Here is an 18096-nt window from a genome sequence, read left to right on the forward strand (position 1 = left end):
CTTAGCGTGACGGCATGACGGCGTTCTGTCACGTGACGTCACGTCTGATTCGTCACGGAAGCGTTGGTGGTTCAGTGGTAGAATTCTCGCCTGTCACGCGGGAGGCCGGGGTTCGATTCCCGGCCAATGCCCTGCTCTTGCGTGGACCGTCGTTGGCCTTGCTTTCAGTTGATTTGGCCTCTTTGCCGCGTGTAACCTCGTGAGCTAGCACGGCGCTCCGAGGCAGACTACCGTGTCCTCGTTAGTATAGTGGTCAGTATCCCCGCCTGTCACGCGGGAGACCAGGGTTCAATTCCCTGACGGGGAGAAATGCTCTTTTTGCTTAGTGTGGTTCACTGGCATCTCACAGAACTTGATTTGAAGGACACTTTATTTCTGTCAGACATTCGTGTGTTGCAGTAAGATGACCGGGTGGCTATTCGGGACATCCGGCATGGCTCCAAACAAGAATGAGCAAAAACACATTTACAATAGAACAGAAAATGAGTCGTGATCGTATAGTTTTACGTTTCTCGTCGCTAACACGTGCGGCTATCAGAACCATCGCATCACTCCTCAAATGACTGAAGTTACCTAGACTAGATGAATAACATCATTTAAAGTAGCTAACTTGGCTCTTCTTAACAACATTATATGAAAAACACGAATATTTGTGTTTGTAACTTGATGAAAGGGGATTTATCCCGAACATCCCAAGAAGGGGGTTCACCCCGCACCGCTCCACACAAGAATGGGCGAATGCAGCCCCCATCCCACTGTCCCCACACCAACACCATGGTAACACTATTAGGGGGCATGGTTTTACATGTCCCTTTAGCAATAACTGAACAACGCGTATTCTTCAGCGTTACACTTGCACAAAAAAGCGGGACACGTGGAACCATCTGTCCAGCAGGGGCTGACTTCAACCACGCCCGGATCTGCCAGCAGTTCTTCACAGGACGATGATTGGTCCCAAACCCTGTGTCCTGAGAAGAAGGTTGAAACCAAGCAGCCGCTGTCAAGGGCGGGTTTGGGTTCTCAGATAAAAAGCTCTTGTAGGTTCCACCGAGATTTGAACTCGGATTGCTGGATTCAGAGTCCAGAGTGCTGACCGTTACACCATGGAACCCCACCGTGAGGCCGACGGAAAGACTCACGAAAGAGACTGTGCATCTCTCTGGATTTTGTAACCCTTTTGTAACCCTTTCTAACCCTCTCGCCTCCCGTCTTAGCGTGACGGCGTGACGGCGTTCTGGCACGTGACGTCACGTCGGGCTCGTCACGGAAGCGTTGGTGGTTCAGTGGTAGAATTCTCGCCTGCCACGCGGGAGGCCCGGGTTCGATTCCCGGCCAATGCACTGCTCTTGCGTGGACCGTCGTTGGCCTTGCTTTCAGTTGATTTGGCCTCTTTGCCGCGTGTAACCTCGTGAGCTAGCACGGCGCTCCGAGTCAGACTACCGTGTCCTCGTTAGTATAGTGGTCAGTATCCCCGCCTGTCACGCGGGAGACCAGGGTTCAATTCCCTGACGGGGAGAAATGCTCTTTTTGCTTAGTGTGGTTCACTGGCATCTCACAGAACTTGATTTGAAGGACACTTTATTTCTGTCAGACATTCGTGTGTTGCAGTAAGATGACCGGGTGGCTGTTCGGGACATCCGGCATGGCTCCAAACAAGAATGAGCAAAAACACATTTACAATAGAACAGAAAATGAGTCGTGATCGTATAGTTTTACGTTTCTCGTCGCTAACACGTGCGGCTATCAGAACCATCGCATCACTCCTCAAATGACTGAAGTTACCTAGACTAGATGAATAACATCATTTAAAGTAGCTAACTTGGCTCTTCTTAACAACATTATATGAAAAACACGAATATTTGTGTTTGTAACTTGATGAAAGGGGATTTATCCCGAACATCCCAAGAAGGGGGTTCACCCGGCACCGCTCCACACAAGAATGGGCGAATGCAGCCCCCATCCCACTGTCCCCACACCAACACCATGGTAACACTATTAGGGGGCATGGTTTTACATGTCCCTTTAGCAATAACTGAACAACGCGTATTCTTCAGCGTTACACTTGCACAAAAAAGCGGGACACGTGGAACCATCTGTCCAGCAGGGGCTGACTTCAACCACGCCCGGATCTGCCAGCAGTTCTTCACAGGACGATGATTGGTCCCAAACCCTGTGTCCTGAGAAGAAGGTTGAAACCAAGCAGCCGCTGTCAAGGGCGGGTTTGGGTTCTCAGATAAAAAGCTCTTGTAGGTTCCACCGAGATTTGAACTCGGATTGCTGGATTCAGAGTCCAGAGTGCTGACCGTTACACCATGGAACCCCACCGTGAGGGCGACGGAAAGACTCACGAAAGAGACTGTGCATCTCTCTGGCTTTTGTAACCCTTTTGTAACCCTTTCTAACCCCCTCGCCTCCCGTCTTAGCGTGACGGCATGACGGCGTTCTGTCACGTGACGTCACGTCTGGCTCGTCACGGAAGCGTTGGTGGTTCAGTGGTAGAATTCTCGCCTGTCACGCGGGAGGCCGGGGTTCGATTCCCGGCCAATGCCCTGCTCTTGCGTGGACCGTCGTTGGCCTTGCTTTCAGTTGATTTGGCCTCTTTGCCGCGTGTAACCTCGTGAGCTAGCACGGCGCTCCGAGTCAGACTACCGTGTCCTCGTTAGTATAGTGGTCAGTATCCCCGCCTGTCACGCGGGAGACCAGGGTTCAATTCCCTGACGGGGAGAAATGCTCTTTTTGCTTAGTGTGGTTCACTGGCATCTCACAGAACTTGATTTGAAGGACACTTTATTTCTGTCAGACATTCGTGTGTTGCAGTAAGATGACCGGGTGGCTGTTCGGGACATCCGGCATGGCTCCAAACAAGAATGAGCAAAAACACATTTACAATAGAACAGAAAATGAGTCGTGATCGTATAGTTTTACGTTTCTCGTCGCTAACACGTGCGGCTATCAGAACCATCGCATCACTCCTCAAATGACTGAAGTTACCTAGACTAGATGAATAACATCATTTAAAGTAGCTAACTTGGCTCTTCTTAACAACATTATATGAAAAACACGAATATTTGTGTTTGTAACTTGATGAAAGGGGATTTATCCCGAACATCCCAAGAAGGGGGTTCACCCGGCACCGCTCCACACAAGAATGGGCGAATGCAGCCCCCATCCCACTGTCCCCACACCAACACCATGGTAACACTATTAGGGGGCATGGTTTTACATGTCCCTTTAGCAATAACTGAACAACGCGTATTCTTCAGCGTTACACTTGCACAAAAAAGCGGGACACGTGGAACCATCTGTCCAGCAGGGGCTGACTTCAACCACGCCCGGATCTGCCAGCAGTTCTTCACAGGACGATGATTGGTCCCAAACCCTGTGTCCTGAGAAGAAGGTTGAAACCAAGCAGCCGCTGTCAAGGGCGGGTTTGGGTTCTCAGATAAAAAGCTCTTGTAGGTTCCACCGAGATTTGAACTCGGATTGCTGGATTCAGAGTCCAGAGTGCTGACCGTTACACCATGGAACCCCACCGTGAGGCCGACGGAAAGACTCACGAAAGAGACTGTGCATCTCTCTGGATTTTGTAACCCTTTTGTAACCCTTTCTAACCCTCTCGCCTCCCGTCTTAGCGTGACGGCGTGACGGCGTTCTGGCACGTGACGTCACGTCTGGCTTGTCACGGAAGCGTTGGTGGTTCAGTGGTAGAATTCTCGCCTGCCACGCGGGAGGCCCGGGTTCGATTCCCGGCCAATGCACTGCTCTTGCGTGGACCGTCGTTGGCCTTGCTTTCAGTTGATTTGGCCTCTTTGCCGCGTGTAACCTCGTGAGCTAGCACGGCGCTCCGAGTCAGACTACCGTGTCCTCGTTAGTATAGTGGTCAGTATCCCCGCCTGTCACGCGGGAGACCAGGGTTCAATTCCCTGACGGGGAGAAATGCTCTTTTTGCTTAGTGTGGTTCACTGGCATCTCACAGAACTTGATTTGAAGGACACTTTATTTCTGTCAGACATTCGTGTGTTGCAGTAAGATGACCGGGTGGCTGTTCGGGACATCCGGCATGGCTCCAAACAAGAATGAGCAAAAACACATTTACAATAGAACAGAAAATGAGTCGTGATCGTATAGTTTTACGTTTCTCGTCGCTAACACGTGCGGCTATCAGAACCATCGCATCACTCCTCAAATGACTGAAGTTACCTAGACTAGATGAATAACATCATTTAAAGTAGCTAACTTGGCTCTTCTTAACAACATTATATGAAAAACACGAATATTTGTGTTTGTAACTTGATGAAAGGGGATTTATCCCGAACATCCCAAGAAGGGGGTTCACCCGGCACCGCTCCACACAAGAATGGGCGAATGCAGCCCCCATCCCACTGTCCCCACACCAACACCATGGTAACACTATTAGGGGGCATGGTTTTACATGTCCCTTTAGCAATAACTGAACAACGCGTATTCTTCAGCGTTACACTTGCACAAAAAAGCGGGACACGTGGAACCATCTGTCCAGCAGGGGCTGACTTCAACCACGCCCGGATCTGCCAGCAGTTCTTCACAGGACGATGATTGGTCCCAAACCCTGTGTCCTGAGAAGAAGGTTGAAACCAAGCAGCCGCTGTCAAGGGCGGGTTTGGGTTCTCAGATAAAAAGCTCTTGTAGGTTCCACCGAGATTTGAACTCGGATTGCTGGATTCAGAGTCCAGAGTGCTGACCGTTACACCATGGAACCCCACCGTGAGGCCGACGGAAAGACTCACGAAAGAGACTGTGCATCTCTCTGGCTTTTGTAACCCTTTTGTAACCCTTTCTAACCCCCTCGCCTCCCGTCTTAGCGTGACGGCATGACAGCGTTCTGTCACGTGACGTCACGTCTGGCTCGTCACGGAAGCGTTGGTGGTTCAGTGGTAGAATTCTCGCCTGTCACGCGGGAGGCCGGGGTTCGATTCCCGGCCAATGCCCTGCTCTTGCGTGGACCGTCGTTGGCCTTGCTTTCAGTTGATTTGGCCTCTTTGCCGCGTGTAACCTCGTGAGCTAGCACGGCGCTCCGAGTCAGACTACCGTGTCCTCGTTAGTATAGTGGTCAGTATCCCCGCCTGTCACGCGGGAGACCAGGGTTCAATTCCCTGACGGGGAGAAATGCTCTTTTTGCTTAGTGTGGTTCACTGGCATCTCACAGAACTTGATTTGAAGGACACTTTATTTCTGTCAGACATTCGTGTGTTGCAGTAAGATGACCGGGTGGCTGTTCGGGACATCCGGCATGGCTCCAAACAAGAATGAGCAAAAACACATTTACAATAGAACAGAAAATGAGTCGTGATCGTATAGTTTTACGTTTCTCGTCGCTAACACGTGCGGCTATCAGAACCATCGCATCACTCCTCAAATGACTGAAGTTACCTAGACTAGATGAATAACATCATTTAAAGTAGCTAACTTGGCTCTTCTTAACAACATTATATGAAAAACACGAATATTTGTGTTTGTAACTTGATGAAAGGGGATTTATCCCGAACATCCCAAGAAGGGGGTTCACCCGGCACCGCTCCACACAAGAATGGGCGAATGCAGCCCCCATCCCACTGTCCCCACACCAACACCATGGTAACACTATTAGGGGGCATGGTTTTACATGTCCCTTTAGCAATAACTGAACAACGCGTATTCTTCAGCGTTACACTTGCACAAAAAAGCGGGACACGTGGAACCATCTGTCCAGCAGGGGCTGACTTCAACCACGCCCGGATCTGCCAGCAGTTCTTCACAGGACGATGATTGGTCCCAAACCCTGTGTCCTGAGAAGAAGGTTGAAACCAAGCAGCCGCTGTCAAGGGCGGGTTTGGGTTCTCAGATAAAAAGCTCTTGTAGGTTCCACCGAGATTTGAACTCGGATTGCTGGATTCAGAGTCCAGAGTGCTGACCGTTACACCATGGAACCCCACCGTGAGGCCGACGGAAAGACTCACGAAAGAGACTGTGCATCTCTCTGGCTTTTGTAACCCTTTTGTAACCCTTTCTAACCCCCTCGCCTCCCGTCTTAGCGTGACGGCATGACGGCGTTCTGTCACGTGACGTCACGTCTGGCTCGTCACGGAAGCGTTGGTGGTTCAGTGGTAGAATTCTCGCCTGTCACGCGGGAGGCCGGGGTTCGATTCCCGGCCAATGCCCTGCTCTTGCGTGGACCGTCGTTGGCCTTGCTTTCAGTTGATTTGGCCTCTTTGCCGCGTGTAACCTCGTGAGCTAGCACGGCGCTCCGAGTCAGACTACCGTGTCCTCGTTAGTATAGTGGTCAGTATCCCCGCGGGAGACCAGGGTTCAATTCCCTGACGGGGAGAAATGCTCTTTTTGCTTAGTGTGGTTCACTGGCATCTCACAGAACTTGATTTGAAGGACACTTTATTTCTGTCAGACATTCGTGTGTTGCAGTAAGATGACCGGGTGGCTGTTCGGGACATCCGGCATGGCTCCAAACAAGAATGAGCAAAAACACATTTACAATAGAACAGAAAATGAGTCGTGATCGTATAGTTTTACGTTTCTCGTCGCTAACACGTGCGGCTATCAGAACCATCGCATCACTCCTCAAATGACTGAAGTTACCTAGACTAGATGAATAACATCATTTAAAGTAGCTAACTTGGCTCTTCTTAACAACATTATATGAAAAACACGAATATTTGTGTTTGTAACTTGATGAAAGGGGATTTATCCCGAACATCCCAAGAAGGGGGTTCACCCCGCACCGCTCCACACAAGAATGGGCGAATGCAGCCCCCATCCCACTGTCCCCACACCAACACCATGGTAACACTATTAGGGGGCATGGTTTTACATGTCCCTTTAGCAATAACTGAACAACGCGTATTCTTCAGCGTTACACTTGCACAAAAAAGCGGGACACGTGGAACCATCTGTCCAGCAGGGGCTGACTTCAACCACGCCCGGATCTGCCAGCAGTTCTTCACAGGACGATGATTGGTCCCAAACCCTGTGTCCTGAGAAGAAGGTTGAAACCAAGCAGCCGCTGTCAAGGGCGGGTTTGGGTTCTCAGATAAAAAGCTCTTGTAGGTTCCACCGAGATTTGAACTCGGATTGCTGGATTCAGAGTCCAGAGTGCTGACCGTTACACCATGGAACCCCACCGTGAGGCAGACGGAAAGACTCACGAAAGAGACTGTGCATCTCTCTGGCTTTTGTAACCCTTTTGTAACCCTTTCTAACCCCCTCGCCTCCCGTCTTAGCGTGACGGCATGACGGCGTTCTGTCACGTGACGTCACGTCTGGCTCGTCACGGAAGCGTTGGTGGTTCAGTGGTAGAATTCTCGCCTGCCACGCGGGAGGCCCGGGTTCGATTCCCGGCCAATGCACTGCTCTTGCGTGGACCGTCGTTGGCCTTGCTTTCAGTTGATTTGGCCTCTTTGCCGCGTGTAACCTCGTGAGCTAGCACGGCGCTCCGAGTCAGACTACCGTGTCCTCGTTAGTATAGTGGTCAGTATCCCCGCGGGAGACCAGGGTTCAATTCCCTGACGGGGAGAAATGCTCTTTTTGCTTAGTGTGGTTCACTGGCATCTCACAGAACTTGATTTGAAGGACACTTTATTTCTGTCAGACATTCGTGTGTTGCAGTAAGATGACCGGGTGGCTGTTCGGGACATCCGGCATGGCTCCAAACAAGAATGAGCAAAAACACATTTACAATAGAACAGAAAATGAGTCGTGATCGTATAGTTTTACGTTTCTCGTCGCTAACACGTGCGGCTATCAGAACCATCGCATCACTCCTCAAATGACTGAAGTTACCTAGACTAGATGAATAACATCATTTAAAGTAGCTAACTTGGCTCTTCTTAACAACATTATATGAAAAACACGAATATTTGTGTTTGTAACTTGATGAAAGGGGATTTATCCCGAACATCCCAAGAAGGGGGTTCACCCGGCACCGCTCCACACAAGAATGGGCGAATGCAGCCCCCATCCCACTGTCCCCACACCAACACCATGGTAACACTATTAGGGGGCATGGTTTTACATGTCCCTTTAGCAATAACTGAACAACGCGTATTCTTCAGCGTTACACTTGCACAAAAAAGCGGGACACGTGGAACCATCTGTCCAGCAGGGGCTGACTTCAACCACGCCCGGATCTGCCAGCAGTTCTTCACAGGACGATGATTGGTCCCAAACCCTGTGTCCTGAGAAGAAGGTTGAAACCAAGCAGCCGCTGTCAAGGGCGGGTTTGGGTTCTCAGATAAAAAGCTCTTGTAGGTTCCACCGAGATTTGAACTCGGATTGCTGGATTCAGAGTCCAGAGTGCTGACCGTTACACCATGGAACCCCACCGTGAGGCCGACGGAAAGACTCACGAAAGAGACTGTGCATCTCTCTGGATTTTGTAACCCTTTTGTAACCCTTTCTAACCCTCTCGCCTCCCGTCTTAGCGTGACGGCGTAACGGCGTTCTGGCACGTGACGTCACGTCTGGCTCGTCACGGAAGCGTTGGTGGTTCAGTGGTAGAATTCTCGCCTGCCACGCGGGAGGCCCGGGTTCGATTCCCGGCCAATGCACTGCTCTTGCGTGGACCGTCGTTGGCCTTGCTTTCAGTTGATTTGGCCTCTTTGCCGCGTGTAACCTCGTGAGCTAGCACGGCGCTCCGAGTCAGACTACCGTGTCCTCGTTAGTATAGTGGTCAGTATCCCCGCCTGTCACGCGGGAGACCAGGGTTCAATTCCCTGACGGGGAGAAATGCTCTTTTTGCTTAGTGTGGTTCACTGGCATCTCACAGAACTTGATTTGAAGGACACTTTATTTCTGTCAGACATTCGTGTGTTGCAGTAAGATGACCGGGTGGCTGTTCGGGACATCCGGCATGGCTCCAAACAAGAATGAGCAAAAACACATTTACAATAGAACAGAAAATGAGTCGTGATCGTATAGTTTTACGTTTCTCGTCGCTAACACGTGCGGCTATCAGAACCATCGCATCACTCCTCAAATGACTGAAGTTACCTAGACTAGATGAATAACATCATTTAAAGTAGCTAACTTGGCTCTTCTTAACAACATTATATGAAAAACACGAATATTTGTGTTTGTAACTTGATGAAAGGGGATTTATCCCGAACATCCCAAGAAGGGGGTTCACCCGGCACCGCTCCACACAAGAATGGGCGAATGCAGCCCCCATCCCACTGTCCCCACACCAACACCATGGTAACACTATTAGGGGGCATGGTTTTACATGTCCCTTTAGCAATAACTGAACAACGCGTATTCTTCAGCGTTACACTTGCACAAAAAAGCGGGACACGTGGAACCATCTGTCCAGCAGGGGCTGACTTCAACCACGCCCGGATCTGCCAGCAGTTCTTCACAGGACGATGATTGGTCCCAAACCCTGTGTCCTGAGAAGAAGGTTGAAACCAAGCAGCCGCTGTCAAGGGCGGGTTTGGGTTCTCAGATAAAAAGCTCTTGTAGGTTCCACCGAGATTTGAACTCGGATTGCTGGATTCAGAGTCCAGAGTGCTGACCGTTACACCATGGAACCCCACCGTGAGGCCGACGGAAAGACTCACGAAAGAGACTGTGCATCTCTCTGGATTTTGTAACCCTTTTGTAACCCTTTCTAACCCTCTCGCCTCCCGTCTTAGCGTGACGGCGTAACGGCGTTCTGGCACGTGACGTCACGTCTGGCTCGTCACGGAAGCGTTGGTGGTTCAGTGGTAGAATTCTCGCCTGCCACGCGGGAGGCCTGGGTTCGATTCCCGGCCAATGCACTGCTCTTGCGTGGACCGTCGTTGGCCTTGCTTTCAGTTGATTTGGCCTCTTTGCCGCGTGTAACCTCGTGAGCTAGCACGGCGCTCCGAGTCAGACTACCGTGTCCTCGTTAGTATAGTGGTCAGTATCCCCGCCTGTCACGCGGGAGACCAGGGTTCAATTCCCTGACGGGGAGAAATGCTCTTTTTGCTTAGTGTGGTTCACTGGCATCTCACAGAACTTGATTTGAAGGACACTTTATTTCTCATTCGTGTGTTGCAGTAAGATGACCGGGTGGCTGTTCGGGACATCCGGCATGGCTCCAAACAAGAATGAGCAAAAACACATTTACAATAGAACAGAAAATGAGTCGTGATCGTATAGTTTTACGTTTCTCGTCGCTAACACGTGCGGCTATCAGAACCATCGCATCACTCCTCAAATGACTGAAGTTACCTAGACTAGATGAATAACATCATTTAAAGTAGCTAACTTGGCTCTTCTTAACAACATTATATGAAAAACACGAATATTTGTGTTTGTAACTTGATGAAAGGGGATTTATCCCGAACATCCCAAGAAGGGGGTTCACCCGGCACCGCTCCACACAAGAATGGGCGAATGCAGCCCCCATCCCACTGTCCCCACACCAACACCATGGTAACACTATTAGGGGGCATGGTTTTACATGTCCCTTTAGCAATAACTGAACAACGCGTATTCTTCAGCGTTACACTTGCACAAAAAAGCGGGACACGTGGAACCATCTGTCCAGCAGGGGCTGACTTCAACCACGCCCGGATCTGCCAGCAGTTCTTCACAGGACGATGATTGGTCCCAAACCCTGTGTCCTGAGAAGAAGGTTGAAACCAAGCAGCCGCTGTCAAGGGCGGGTTTGGGTTCTCAGATAAAAAGCTCTTGTAGGTTCCACCGAGATTTGAACTCGGATTGCTGGATTCAGAGTCCAGAGTGCTGACCGTTACACCATGGAACCCCACCGTGAGGCCGACGGAAAGACTCACGAAAGAGACTGTGCATCTCTCTGGATTTTGTAACCCTTTTGTAACCCTTTCTAACCCTCTCGCCTCCCGTCTTAGCGTGACGGCGTAACGGCGTTCTGGCACGTGACGTCACGTCTGGCTCGTCACGGAAGCGTTGGTGGTTCAGTGGTAGAATTCTCGCCTGCCACGCGGGAGGCCTGGGTTCGATTCCCGGCCAATGCACTGCTCTTGCGTGGACCGTCGTTGGCCTTGCTTTCAGTTGATTTGGCCTCTTTGCCGCGTGTAACCTCGTGAGCTAGCACGGCGCTCCGAGTCAGACTACCGTGTCCTCGTTAGTATAGTGGTCAGTATCCCCGCCTGTCACGCGGGAGACCAGGGTTCAATTCCCTGACGGGGAGAAATGCTCTTTTTGCTTAGTGTGGTTCACTGGCATCTCACAGAACTTGATTTGAAGGACACTTTATTTCTGTCAGACATTCGTGTGTTGCAGTAAGATGACCGGGTGGCTGTTCGGGACATCCGGCATGGCTCCAAACAAGAATGAGCAAAAACACATTTACAATAGAACAGAAAATGAGTCGTGATCGTATAGTTTTACGTTTCTCGTCGCTAACACGTGCGGCTATCAGAACCATCGCATCACTCCTCAAATGACTGAAGTTACCTAGACTAGATGAATAACATCATTTAAAGTAGCTAACTTGGCTCTTCTTAACAACATTATATGAAAAACACGAATATTTGTGTTTGTAACTTGATGAAAGGGGATTTATCCCGAACATCCCAAGAAGGGGGTTCACCCGGCACCGCTCCACACAAGAATGGGCGAATGCAGCCCCCATCCCACTGTCCCCACACCAACACCATGGTAACACTATTAGGGGGCATGGTTTTACATGTCCCTTTAGCAATAACTGAACAACGCGTATTCTTCAGCGTTACACTTGCACAAAAAAGCGGGACACGTGGAACCATCTGTCCAGCAGGGGCTGACTTCAACCACGCCCGGATCTGCCAGCAGTTCTTCACAGGACGATGATTGGTCCCAAACCCTGTGTCCTGAGAAGAAGGTTGAAACCAAGCAGCCGCTGTCAAGGGCGGGTTTGGGTTCTCAGATAAAAAGCTCTTGTAGGTTCCACCGAGATTTGAACTCGGATTGCTGGATTCAGAGTCCAGAGTGCTGACCGTTACACCATGGAACCCCACCGTGAGGCCGACGGAAAGACTCACGAAAGAGACTGTGCATCTCTCTGGCTTTTGTAACCCTTTTGTAACCCTTTCTAACCCCCTCGCCTCCCGTCTTAGCGTGACGGCATGACGGCGTTCTGTCACGTGACGTCACGTCTGGCTCGTCACGGAAGCGTTGGTGGTTCAGTGGTAGAATTCTCGCCTGTCACGCGGGAGGCCGGGGTTCGATTCCCGGCCAATGCCCTGCTCTTGCGTGGACCGTCGTTGGCCTTGCTTTCAGTTGATTTGGCCTCTTTGCCGCGTGTAACCTCGTGAGCTAGCACGGCGCTCCGAGTCAGACTACCGTGTCCTCGTTAGTATAGTGGTCAGTATCCCCGCGGGAGACCAGGGTTCAATTCCCTGACGGGGAGAAATGCTCTTTTTGCTTAGTGTGGTTCACTGGCATCTCACAGAACTTGATTTGAAGGACACTTTATTTCTGTCAGACATTCGTGTGTTGCAGTAAGATGACCGGGTGGCTGTTCGGGACATCCGGCATGGCTCCAAACAAGAATGAGCAAAAACACATTTACAATAGAACAGAAAATGAGTCGTGATCGTATAGTTTTACGTTTCTCGTCGCTAACACGTGCGGCTATCAGAACCATCGCATCACTCCTCAAATGACTGAAGTTACCTAGACTAGATGAATAACATCATTTAAAGTAGCTAACTTGGCTCTTCTTAACAACATTATATGAAAAACACGAATATTTGTGTTTGTAACTTGATGAAAGGGGATTTATCCCGAACATCCCAAGAAGGGGGTTCACCCCGCACCGCTCCACACAAGAATGGGCGAATGCAGCCCCCATCCCACTGTCCCCACACCAACACCATGGTAACACTATTAGGGGGCATGGTTTTACATGTCCCTTTAGCAATAACTGAACAACGCGTATTCTTCAGCGTTACACTTGCACAAAAAAGCGGGACACGTGGAACCATCTGTCCAGCAGGGGCTGACTTCAACCACGCCCGGATCTGCCAGCAGTTCTTCACAGGACGATGATTGGTCCCAAACCCTGTGTCCTGAGAAGAAGGTTGAAACCAAGCAGCCGCTGTCAAGGGCGGGTTTGGGTTCTCAGATAAAAAGCTCTTGTAGGTTCCACCGAGATTTGAACTCGGATTGCTGGATTCAGAGTCCAGAGTGCTGACCGTTACACCATGGAACCCCACCGTGAGGCCGACGGAAAGACTCACGAAAGAGACTGTGCATCTCTCTGGCTTTTGTAACCCTTTTGTAACCCTTTCTAACCCCCTCGCCTCCCGTCTTAGCGTGACGGCATGACGGCGTTCTGTCACGTGACGTCACGTCTGGCTCGTCACGGAAGCGTTGGTGGTTCAGTGGTAGAATTCTCGCCTGTCACGCGGGAGGCCGGGGTTCGATTCCCGGCCAATGCCCTGCTCTTGCGTGGACCGTCGTTGGCCTTGCTTTCAGTTGATTTGGCCTCTTTGCCGCGTGTAACCTCGTGAGCTAGCACGGCGCTCCGAGTCAGACTACCGTGTCCTCGTTAGTATAGTGGTCAGTATCCCCGCCTGTCACGCGGGAGACCAGGGTTCAATTCCCTGACGGGGAGAAATGCTCTTTTTGCTTAGTGTGGTTCACTGGCATCTCACAGAACTTGATTTGAAGGACACTTTATTTCTGTCAGACATTCGTGTGTTGCAGTAAGATGACCGGGTGGCTGTTCGGGACATCCGGCATGGCTCCAAACAAGAATGAGCAAAAACACATTTACAATAGAACAGAAAATGAGTCGTGATCGTATAGTTTTACGTTTCTCGTCGCTAACACGTGCGGCTATCAGAACCATCGCATCACTCCTCAAATGACTGAAGTTACCTAGACTAGATGAATAACATCATTTAAAGTAGCTAACTTGGCTCTTCTTAACAACATTATATGAAAAACACGAATATTTGTGTTTGTAACTTGATGAAAGGGGATTTATCCCGAACATCCCAAGAAGGGGGTTCACCCCGCACCGCTCCACACAAGAATGGGCGAATGCAGCCCCCATCCCACTGTCCCCACACCAACACCATGGTAACACTATTAGGGGGCATGGTTTTACATGTCCCTTTAGCAATAACTGAACAACGCGTATTCTTCAGCGTTACACTTGCACAAAAAAGCGGGACACGTGGAACCATCTGTCCAGCAGGGGCTGACTTCAACCACGCCCGGATCTGCCAGCAGTTCTTCACAGGACGATGATTGGTCCCAAACCCTGTGTCCTGAGAAGAAGGTTGAAACCAAGCAGCCGCTGTCAAGGGCGGGTTTGGGTTCTCAGATAAAAAGCTCTTGTAGGTTCCACCGAGATTTGAACTCGGATTGCTGGATTCAGAGTCCAGAGTGCTGACCGTTACACCATGGAACCCCACCGTGAGGCAGACGGAAAGACTCACGAAAGAGACTGTGCATCTCTCTGGCTTTTGTAACCCTTTTGTAACCCTTTCTAACCCCCTCGCCTCCCGTCTTAGCGTGACGGCATGACGGCGTTCTGTCACGTGACGTCACGTCTGGCTCGTCACGGAAGCGTTGGTGGTTCAGTGGTAGAATTCTCGCCTGTCACGCGTGAGGCCGGGGTTCGATTCCCGGCCAATGCCCTGCTCTTGCGTGGACCGTCGTTGGCCTTGCTTTCAGTTGATTTGGCCTCTTTGCCGCGTGTAACCTCGTGAGCTAGCACGGCGCTCCGAGTCAGACTACCGTGTCCTCGTTAGTATAGTGGTCAGTATCCCCGCCTGTCACGCGGGAGACCAGGGTTCAATTCCCTGACGGGGAAAAATGATCTTTTTGCTTAGTGTGGTTCACTGGCATCTCACAGAACTTGATTTGAAGGACACTTTATTTCTGTCAGACATTCGTGTGTTGCAGTAAGATGACCGGGTGGCTATTCGGGACATCCGGCATGGCTCCAAACAAGAATGAGCAAAAACACATTTACAATAGAACAGAAAATGAGTCGTGATCGTATAGTTTTACGTTTCTCGTCGCTAACACGTGCGGCTATCAGAACCATCGCATCACTCCTCAAATGACTGAAGTTACCTAGACTAGATGAATAACATCATTTAAAGTAGCTAACTTGGCTCTTCTTAACAACATTATATGAAAAACACGAATATTTGTGTTTGTAACTTGATGAAAGGGGATTTATCCCGAACATCCCAAGAAGGGGGTTCACCCCGCACCGCTCCACACAAGAATGGGCGAATGCAGCCCCCATCCCACTGTCCCCACACCAACACCATGGTAACACTATTAGGGGGCATGGTTTTACATGTCCCTTTAGCAATAACTGAACAACGCGTATTCTTCAGCGTTACACTTGCACAAAAAAGCGGGACACGTGGAACCATCTGTCCAGCAGGGGCTGACTTCAACCACGCCCGGATCTGCCAGCAGTTCTTCACAGGACGATGATTGGTCCCAAACCCTGTGTCCTGAGAAGAAGGTTGAAACCAAGCAGCCGCTGTCAAGGGCGGGTTTGGGTTCTCAGATAAAAAGCTCTTGTAGGTTCCACCGAGATTTGAACTCGGATTGCTGGATTCAGAGTCCAGAGTGCTGACCGTTACACCATGGAACCCCACCGTGAGGCCGACGGAAAGACTCACGAAAGAGACTGTGCATCTCTCTGGCTTTTGTAACCCTTTTGTAACCCTTTCTAACCCCCTCGCCTCCCGTCTTAGCGTGACGGCATGACGGCGTTCTGTCACGTGACGTCACGTCTGGCTCGTCACAGAAGCGTTGGTGGTTCAGTGGTAGAATTCTCGCCTGTCACGCGGGAGGCCGGGGTTCGATTCCCGGCCAATGCCCTGCTCTTGCGTGGACCGTCGTTGGCCTTGCTTTCAGTTGATTTGGCCTCTTTGCCGCGTGTAACCTCGTGAGCTAGCACGGCGCTCCGAGTCAGACTACCGTGTCCTCGTTAGTATAGTGGTCAGTATCCCCGCCTGTCACGCGGGAGACCAGGGTTCAATTCCCTGACGGGGAAAAATGCTCTTTTTGCTTAGTGTGGTTCACTGGCATCTCACAGAACTTGATTTGAAGGACACTTTATTTCTGTCAGACATTCGTGTGTTGCAGTAAGATGACCGGGTGGCTATTCGGGACATCCGGCATGGCTCCAAACAAGAATGAGCAAAAACACATTTACAATAGAACAGAAAATGAGTCGTGATCGTATAGTTTTACGTTTCTCGTCGCTAACACGTGCGGCTATCAGAACCATCGCATCACTCCTCAAATGACTGAAGTTACCTAGACTAGATGAATAACATCATTTAAAGTAGCTAACTTGGCTCTTCTTAACAACATTATATGAAAAACACGAATATTTGTGTTTGTAACTTGATGAAAGGGGATTTATCCCGAACATCCCAAGAAGGGGGTTCACCCCGCACCGCTCCACACAAGAATGGGCGAATGCAGCCCCCATCCCACTGTCCCCACACCAACACCATGGTAACACTATTAGGGGGCATGGTTTTACATGTCCCTTTAGCAATAACTGAACAACTCGTATTCTTCAGCGTTACACTTGCACAAAAAAGCGGGACACGTGGAACCATCTGTCCAGCAGGGGCTGACTTCAACCACGCCCGGATCTGCCAGCAGTTCTTCACAGGACGATGATTGGTCCCAAACCCTGTGTCCTGAGAAGAAGGTTGAAACCAAGCAGCCGCTGTCAAGGGCGGGTTTGGGTTCTCAGATAAAAAGCTCTTGTAGGTTCCACCGAGATTTGAACTCGGATTGCTGGATTCAGAGTCCAGAGTGCTGACCGTTACACCATGGAACCCCACCGTGAGGCCGACGGAAAGACTCACGAAAGAGACTGTGCATCTCTCTGGATTTTGTAACCCTTTTGTAACCCTTTCTAACCCTCTCGCCTCCCGTCTTAGCGTGACGGCGTGACGGCGTTCTGGCACGTGACGTCACGTCTGGCTCGTCACGGAAGCGTTGGTGGTTCAGTGGTAGAATTCTCGCCTGCCAAGCGGGAGGCCCGGGTTCGATTCCCGGCCAATGCACTGCTCTTGCGTGGACCGTCGTTGGCCTTGCTTTCAGTTGATTTGGCCTCTTTGCCGCGTGTAACCTCGTGAGCTAGCACGGCGCTCCGAGTCAGACTACCGTGTCCTCGTTAGTATAGTGGTCAGTATCCCTGCCTGTCACGCGGGAGACCAGGGTTCAATTCCCTGACGGGGAGAAATGCTCTTTTTGCTTAGTGTGGTTCACTGGCATCTCACAGAACTTGATTTCAAGGACACTTTATTTCTGTCAGACATTCGTGTGTTGCAGTAAGATGACCGGGTGGCTGTTCGGGACATCCGGCATGGCTCCAAACAAGAATGAGCAAAAACACATTTACAATAGAACAGAAAATGAGTCGTGATCGTATAGTTTTACGTTTCTCGTCGCTAACACGTGCGGCTATCAGAACCATCGCATCACTCCTCAAATGACTGAAGTTACCTAGACTAGATGAATAACATCATTTAAAGTAGCTAACTTGGCTCTTCTTAACAACATTATATGAAAAACACGAATATTTGTGTTTGTAACTTGATGAAAGGGGATTTATCCCGAACATCCCAAGAAGGGGGTTCACCCGGCACCGCTCCACACAAGAATGGGCGAATGCAGCCCCCATCCCACTGTCCCCACACCAACACCATGGTAACACTATTAGGGGGCATGGTTTTACATGTCCCTTTAGCAATAACTGAACAACGCGTATTCTTCAGCGTTACACTTGCACAAAAAAGCGGGACACGTGGAACCATCTGTCCAGCAGGGGCTGACTTCAACCACGCCCGGATCTGCCAGCAGTTCTTCACAGGACGATGATTGGTCCCAAACCCTGTGTCCTGAGAAGAAGGTTGAAACCAAGCAGCCGCTGTCAAGGGCGGGTTTGGGTTCTCAGATAAAAAGCTCTTGTAGGTTCCACCGAGATTTGAACTCGGATTGCTGGATTCAGAGTCCAGAGTGCTGACCGTTACACCATGGAACCCCACCGTGAGGCCGACGGAAAGACTCACGAAAGAGACTGTGCATCTCTCTGGATTTTGTAACCCTTTTGTAACCCTTTCTAACCCTCTCGCC

At 50.4% G+C, this 18096-nt stretch overlaps 34 non-coding genes across 34 annotated transcripts; 19 read left to right on the forward strand and 15 right to left on the reverse strand.

Annotated features, from left to right (window-relative positions):
• The first annotated feature begins 60 nt into the window (after positions 1 to 60).
• On the forward strand, positions 61 to 131 carry trnad-guc (transfer RNA aspartic acid (anticodon GUC)). Its single transcript has one exon. It is a non-coding gene; the product is annotated as a tRNA-Asp (tRNA).
• Positions 132 to 1039: 908 nt separating this feature from the next.
• Positions 1040 to 1111, reverse strand: trnaq-cug (transfer RNA glutamine (anticodon CUG)). Its single transcript has one exon. It is a non-coding gene; the product is annotated as a tRNA-Gln (tRNA).
• Positions 1112 to 1269: 158 nt separating this feature from the next.
• On the forward strand, positions 1270 to 1340 carry trnag-gcc (transfer RNA glycine (anticodon GCC)). Its single transcript has one exon. It is a non-coding gene; the product is annotated as a tRNA-Gly (tRNA).
• Positions 1341 to 2248: 908 nt separating this feature from the next.
• On the reverse strand, positions 2249 to 2320 carry trnaq-cug (transfer RNA glutamine (anticodon CUG)). Its single transcript has one exon. It is a non-coding gene; the product is annotated as a tRNA-Gln (tRNA).
• A 158-nt stretch (positions 2321 to 2478) lies between these two features.
• trnad-guc (transfer RNA aspartic acid (anticodon GUC)) lies at positions 2479 to 2549 on the forward strand. Its single transcript has one exon. It is a non-coding gene; the product is annotated as a tRNA-Asp (tRNA).
• A 908-nt stretch (positions 2550 to 3457) lies between these two features.
• Positions 3458 to 3529, reverse strand: trnaq-cug (transfer RNA glutamine (anticodon CUG)). Its single transcript has one exon. It is a non-coding gene; the product is annotated as a tRNA-Gln (tRNA).
• A 158-nt stretch (positions 3530 to 3687) lies between these two features.
• trnag-gcc (transfer RNA glycine (anticodon GCC)) lies at positions 3688 to 3758 on the forward strand. Its single transcript has one exon. It is a non-coding gene; the product is annotated as a tRNA-Gly (tRNA).
• A 908-nt stretch (positions 3759 to 4666) lies between these two features.
• Positions 4667 to 4738, reverse strand: trnaq-cug (transfer RNA glutamine (anticodon CUG)). Its single transcript has one exon. It is a non-coding gene; the product is annotated as a tRNA-Gln (tRNA).
• Positions 4739 to 4896: 158 nt separating this feature from the next.
• On the forward strand, positions 4897 to 4967 carry trnad-guc (transfer RNA aspartic acid (anticodon GUC)). Its single transcript has one exon. It is a non-coding gene; the product is annotated as a tRNA-Asp (tRNA).
• Positions 4968 to 5875: 908 nt separating this feature from the next.
• On the reverse strand, positions 5876 to 5947 carry trnaq-cug (transfer RNA glutamine (anticodon CUG)). Its single transcript has one exon. It is a non-coding gene; the product is annotated as a tRNA-Gln (tRNA).
• A 158-nt stretch (positions 5948 to 6105) lies between these two features.
• On the forward strand, positions 6106 to 6176 carry trnad-guc (transfer RNA aspartic acid (anticodon GUC)). The gene has a single exon. It is a non-coding gene; the product is annotated as a tRNA-Asp (tRNA).
• Positions 6177 to 7075: 899 nt separating this feature from the next.
• trnaq-cug (transfer RNA glutamine (anticodon CUG)) lies at positions 7076 to 7147 on the reverse strand. The gene has a single exon. It is a non-coding gene; the product is annotated as a tRNA-Gln (tRNA).
• A 158-nt stretch (positions 7148 to 7305) lies between these two features.
• On the forward strand, positions 7306 to 7376 carry trnag-gcc (transfer RNA glycine (anticodon GCC)). Its single transcript has one exon. It is a non-coding gene; the product is annotated as a tRNA-Gly (tRNA).
• An 899-nt stretch (positions 7377 to 8275) lies between these two features.
• trnaq-cug (transfer RNA glutamine (anticodon CUG)) lies at positions 8276 to 8347 on the reverse strand. The gene has a single exon. It is a non-coding gene; the product is annotated as a tRNA-Gln (tRNA).
• A 158-nt stretch (positions 8348 to 8505) lies between these two features.
• trnag-gcc (transfer RNA glycine (anticodon GCC)) lies at positions 8506 to 8576 on the forward strand. Its single transcript has one exon. It is a non-coding gene; the product is annotated as a tRNA-Gly (tRNA).
• Positions 8577 to 9484: 908 nt separating this feature from the next.
• On the reverse strand, positions 9485 to 9556 carry trnaq-cug (transfer RNA glutamine (anticodon CUG)). Its single transcript has one exon. It is a non-coding gene; the product is annotated as a tRNA-Gln (tRNA).
• A 158-nt stretch (positions 9557 to 9714) lies between these two features.
• On the forward strand, positions 9715 to 9785 carry trnag-gcc (transfer RNA glycine (anticodon GCC)). The gene has a single exon. It is a non-coding gene; the product is annotated as a tRNA-Gly (tRNA).
• A 104-nt stretch (positions 9786 to 9889) lies between these two features.
• On the forward strand, positions 9890 to 9961 carry trnad-guc (transfer RNA aspartic acid (anticodon GUC)). Its single transcript has one exon. It is a non-coding gene; the product is annotated as a tRNA-Asp (tRNA).
• A 726-nt stretch (positions 9962 to 10687) lies between these two features.
• Positions 10688 to 10759, reverse strand: trnaq-cug (transfer RNA glutamine (anticodon CUG)). The gene has a single exon. It is a non-coding gene; the product is annotated as a tRNA-Gln (tRNA).
• A 158-nt stretch (positions 10760 to 10917) lies between these two features.
• Positions 10918 to 10988, forward strand: trnag-gcc (transfer RNA glycine (anticodon GCC)). The gene has a single exon. It is a non-coding gene; the product is annotated as a tRNA-Gly (tRNA).
• A 104-nt stretch (positions 10989 to 11092) lies between these two features.
• On the forward strand, positions 11093 to 11164 carry trnad-guc (transfer RNA aspartic acid (anticodon GUC)). Its single transcript has one exon. It is a non-coding gene; the product is annotated as a tRNA-Asp (tRNA).
• Positions 11165 to 11896: 732 nt separating this feature from the next.
• On the reverse strand, positions 11897 to 11968 carry trnaq-cug (transfer RNA glutamine (anticodon CUG)). The gene has a single exon. It is a non-coding gene; the product is annotated as a tRNA-Gln (tRNA).
• A 158-nt stretch (positions 11969 to 12126) lies between these two features.
• Positions 12127 to 12197, forward strand: trnad-guc (transfer RNA aspartic acid (anticodon GUC)). The gene has a single exon. It is a non-coding gene; the product is annotated as a tRNA-Asp (tRNA).
• An 899-nt stretch (positions 12198 to 13096) lies between these two features.
• trnaq-cug (transfer RNA glutamine (anticodon CUG)) lies at positions 13097 to 13168 on the reverse strand. The gene has a single exon. It is a non-coding gene; the product is annotated as a tRNA-Gln (tRNA).
• Positions 13169 to 13326: 158 nt separating this feature from the next.
• Positions 13327 to 13397, forward strand: trnad-guc (transfer RNA aspartic acid (anticodon GUC)). The gene has a single exon. It is a non-coding gene; the product is annotated as a tRNA-Asp (tRNA).
• A 104-nt stretch (positions 13398 to 13501) lies between these two features.
• On the forward strand, positions 13502 to 13573 carry trnad-guc (transfer RNA aspartic acid (anticodon GUC)). Its single transcript has one exon. It is a non-coding gene; the product is annotated as a tRNA-Asp (tRNA).
• A 732-nt stretch (positions 13574 to 14305) lies between these two features.
• On the reverse strand, positions 14306 to 14377 carry trnaq-cug (transfer RNA glutamine (anticodon CUG)). The gene has a single exon. It is a non-coding gene; the product is annotated as a tRNA-Gln (tRNA).
• A 333-nt stretch (positions 14378 to 14710) lies between these two features.
• On the forward strand, positions 14711 to 14782 carry trnad-guc (transfer RNA aspartic acid (anticodon GUC)). Its single transcript has one exon. It is a non-coding gene; the product is annotated as a tRNA-Asp (tRNA).
• A 732-nt stretch (positions 14783 to 15514) lies between these two features.
• trnaq-cug (transfer RNA glutamine (anticodon CUG)) lies at positions 15515 to 15586 on the reverse strand. The gene has a single exon. It is a non-coding gene; the product is annotated as a tRNA-Gln (tRNA).
• A 158-nt stretch (positions 15587 to 15744) lies between these two features.
• Positions 15745 to 15815, forward strand: trnad-guc (transfer RNA aspartic acid (anticodon GUC)). The gene has a single exon. It is a non-coding gene; the product is annotated as a tRNA-Asp (tRNA).
• Positions 15816 to 15919: 104 nt separating this feature from the next.
• Positions 15920 to 15991, forward strand: trnad-guc (transfer RNA aspartic acid (anticodon GUC)). Its single transcript has one exon. It is a non-coding gene; the product is annotated as a tRNA-Asp (tRNA).
• A 732-nt stretch (positions 15992 to 16723) lies between these two features.
• On the reverse strand, positions 16724 to 16795 carry trnaq-cug (transfer RNA glutamine (anticodon CUG)). Its single transcript has one exon. It is a non-coding gene; the product is annotated as a tRNA-Gln (tRNA).
• Positions 16796 to 16953: 158 nt separating this feature from the next.
• On the forward strand, positions 16954 to 17024 carry trnag-gcc (transfer RNA glycine (anticodon GCC)). The gene has a single exon. It is a non-coding gene; the product is annotated as a tRNA-Gly (tRNA).
• Positions 17025 to 17932: 908 nt separating this feature from the next.
• trnaq-cug (transfer RNA glutamine (anticodon CUG)) lies at positions 17933 to 18004 on the reverse strand. Its single transcript has one exon. It is a non-coding gene; the product is annotated as a tRNA-Gln (tRNA).
• Between the last annotated feature and the right edge of the window lie 92 nt (positions 18005 to 18096).

Source organism: Osmerus eperlanus, chromosome 15 (genome assembly GCF_963692335.1).
Source record: "Osmerus eperlanus chromosome 15, fOsmEpe2.1, whole genome shotgun sequence".
Classification (NCBI taxonomy): Eukaryota; Metazoa; Chordata; class Actinopteri; order Osmeriformes; family Osmeridae; genus Osmerus; species Osmerus eperlanus.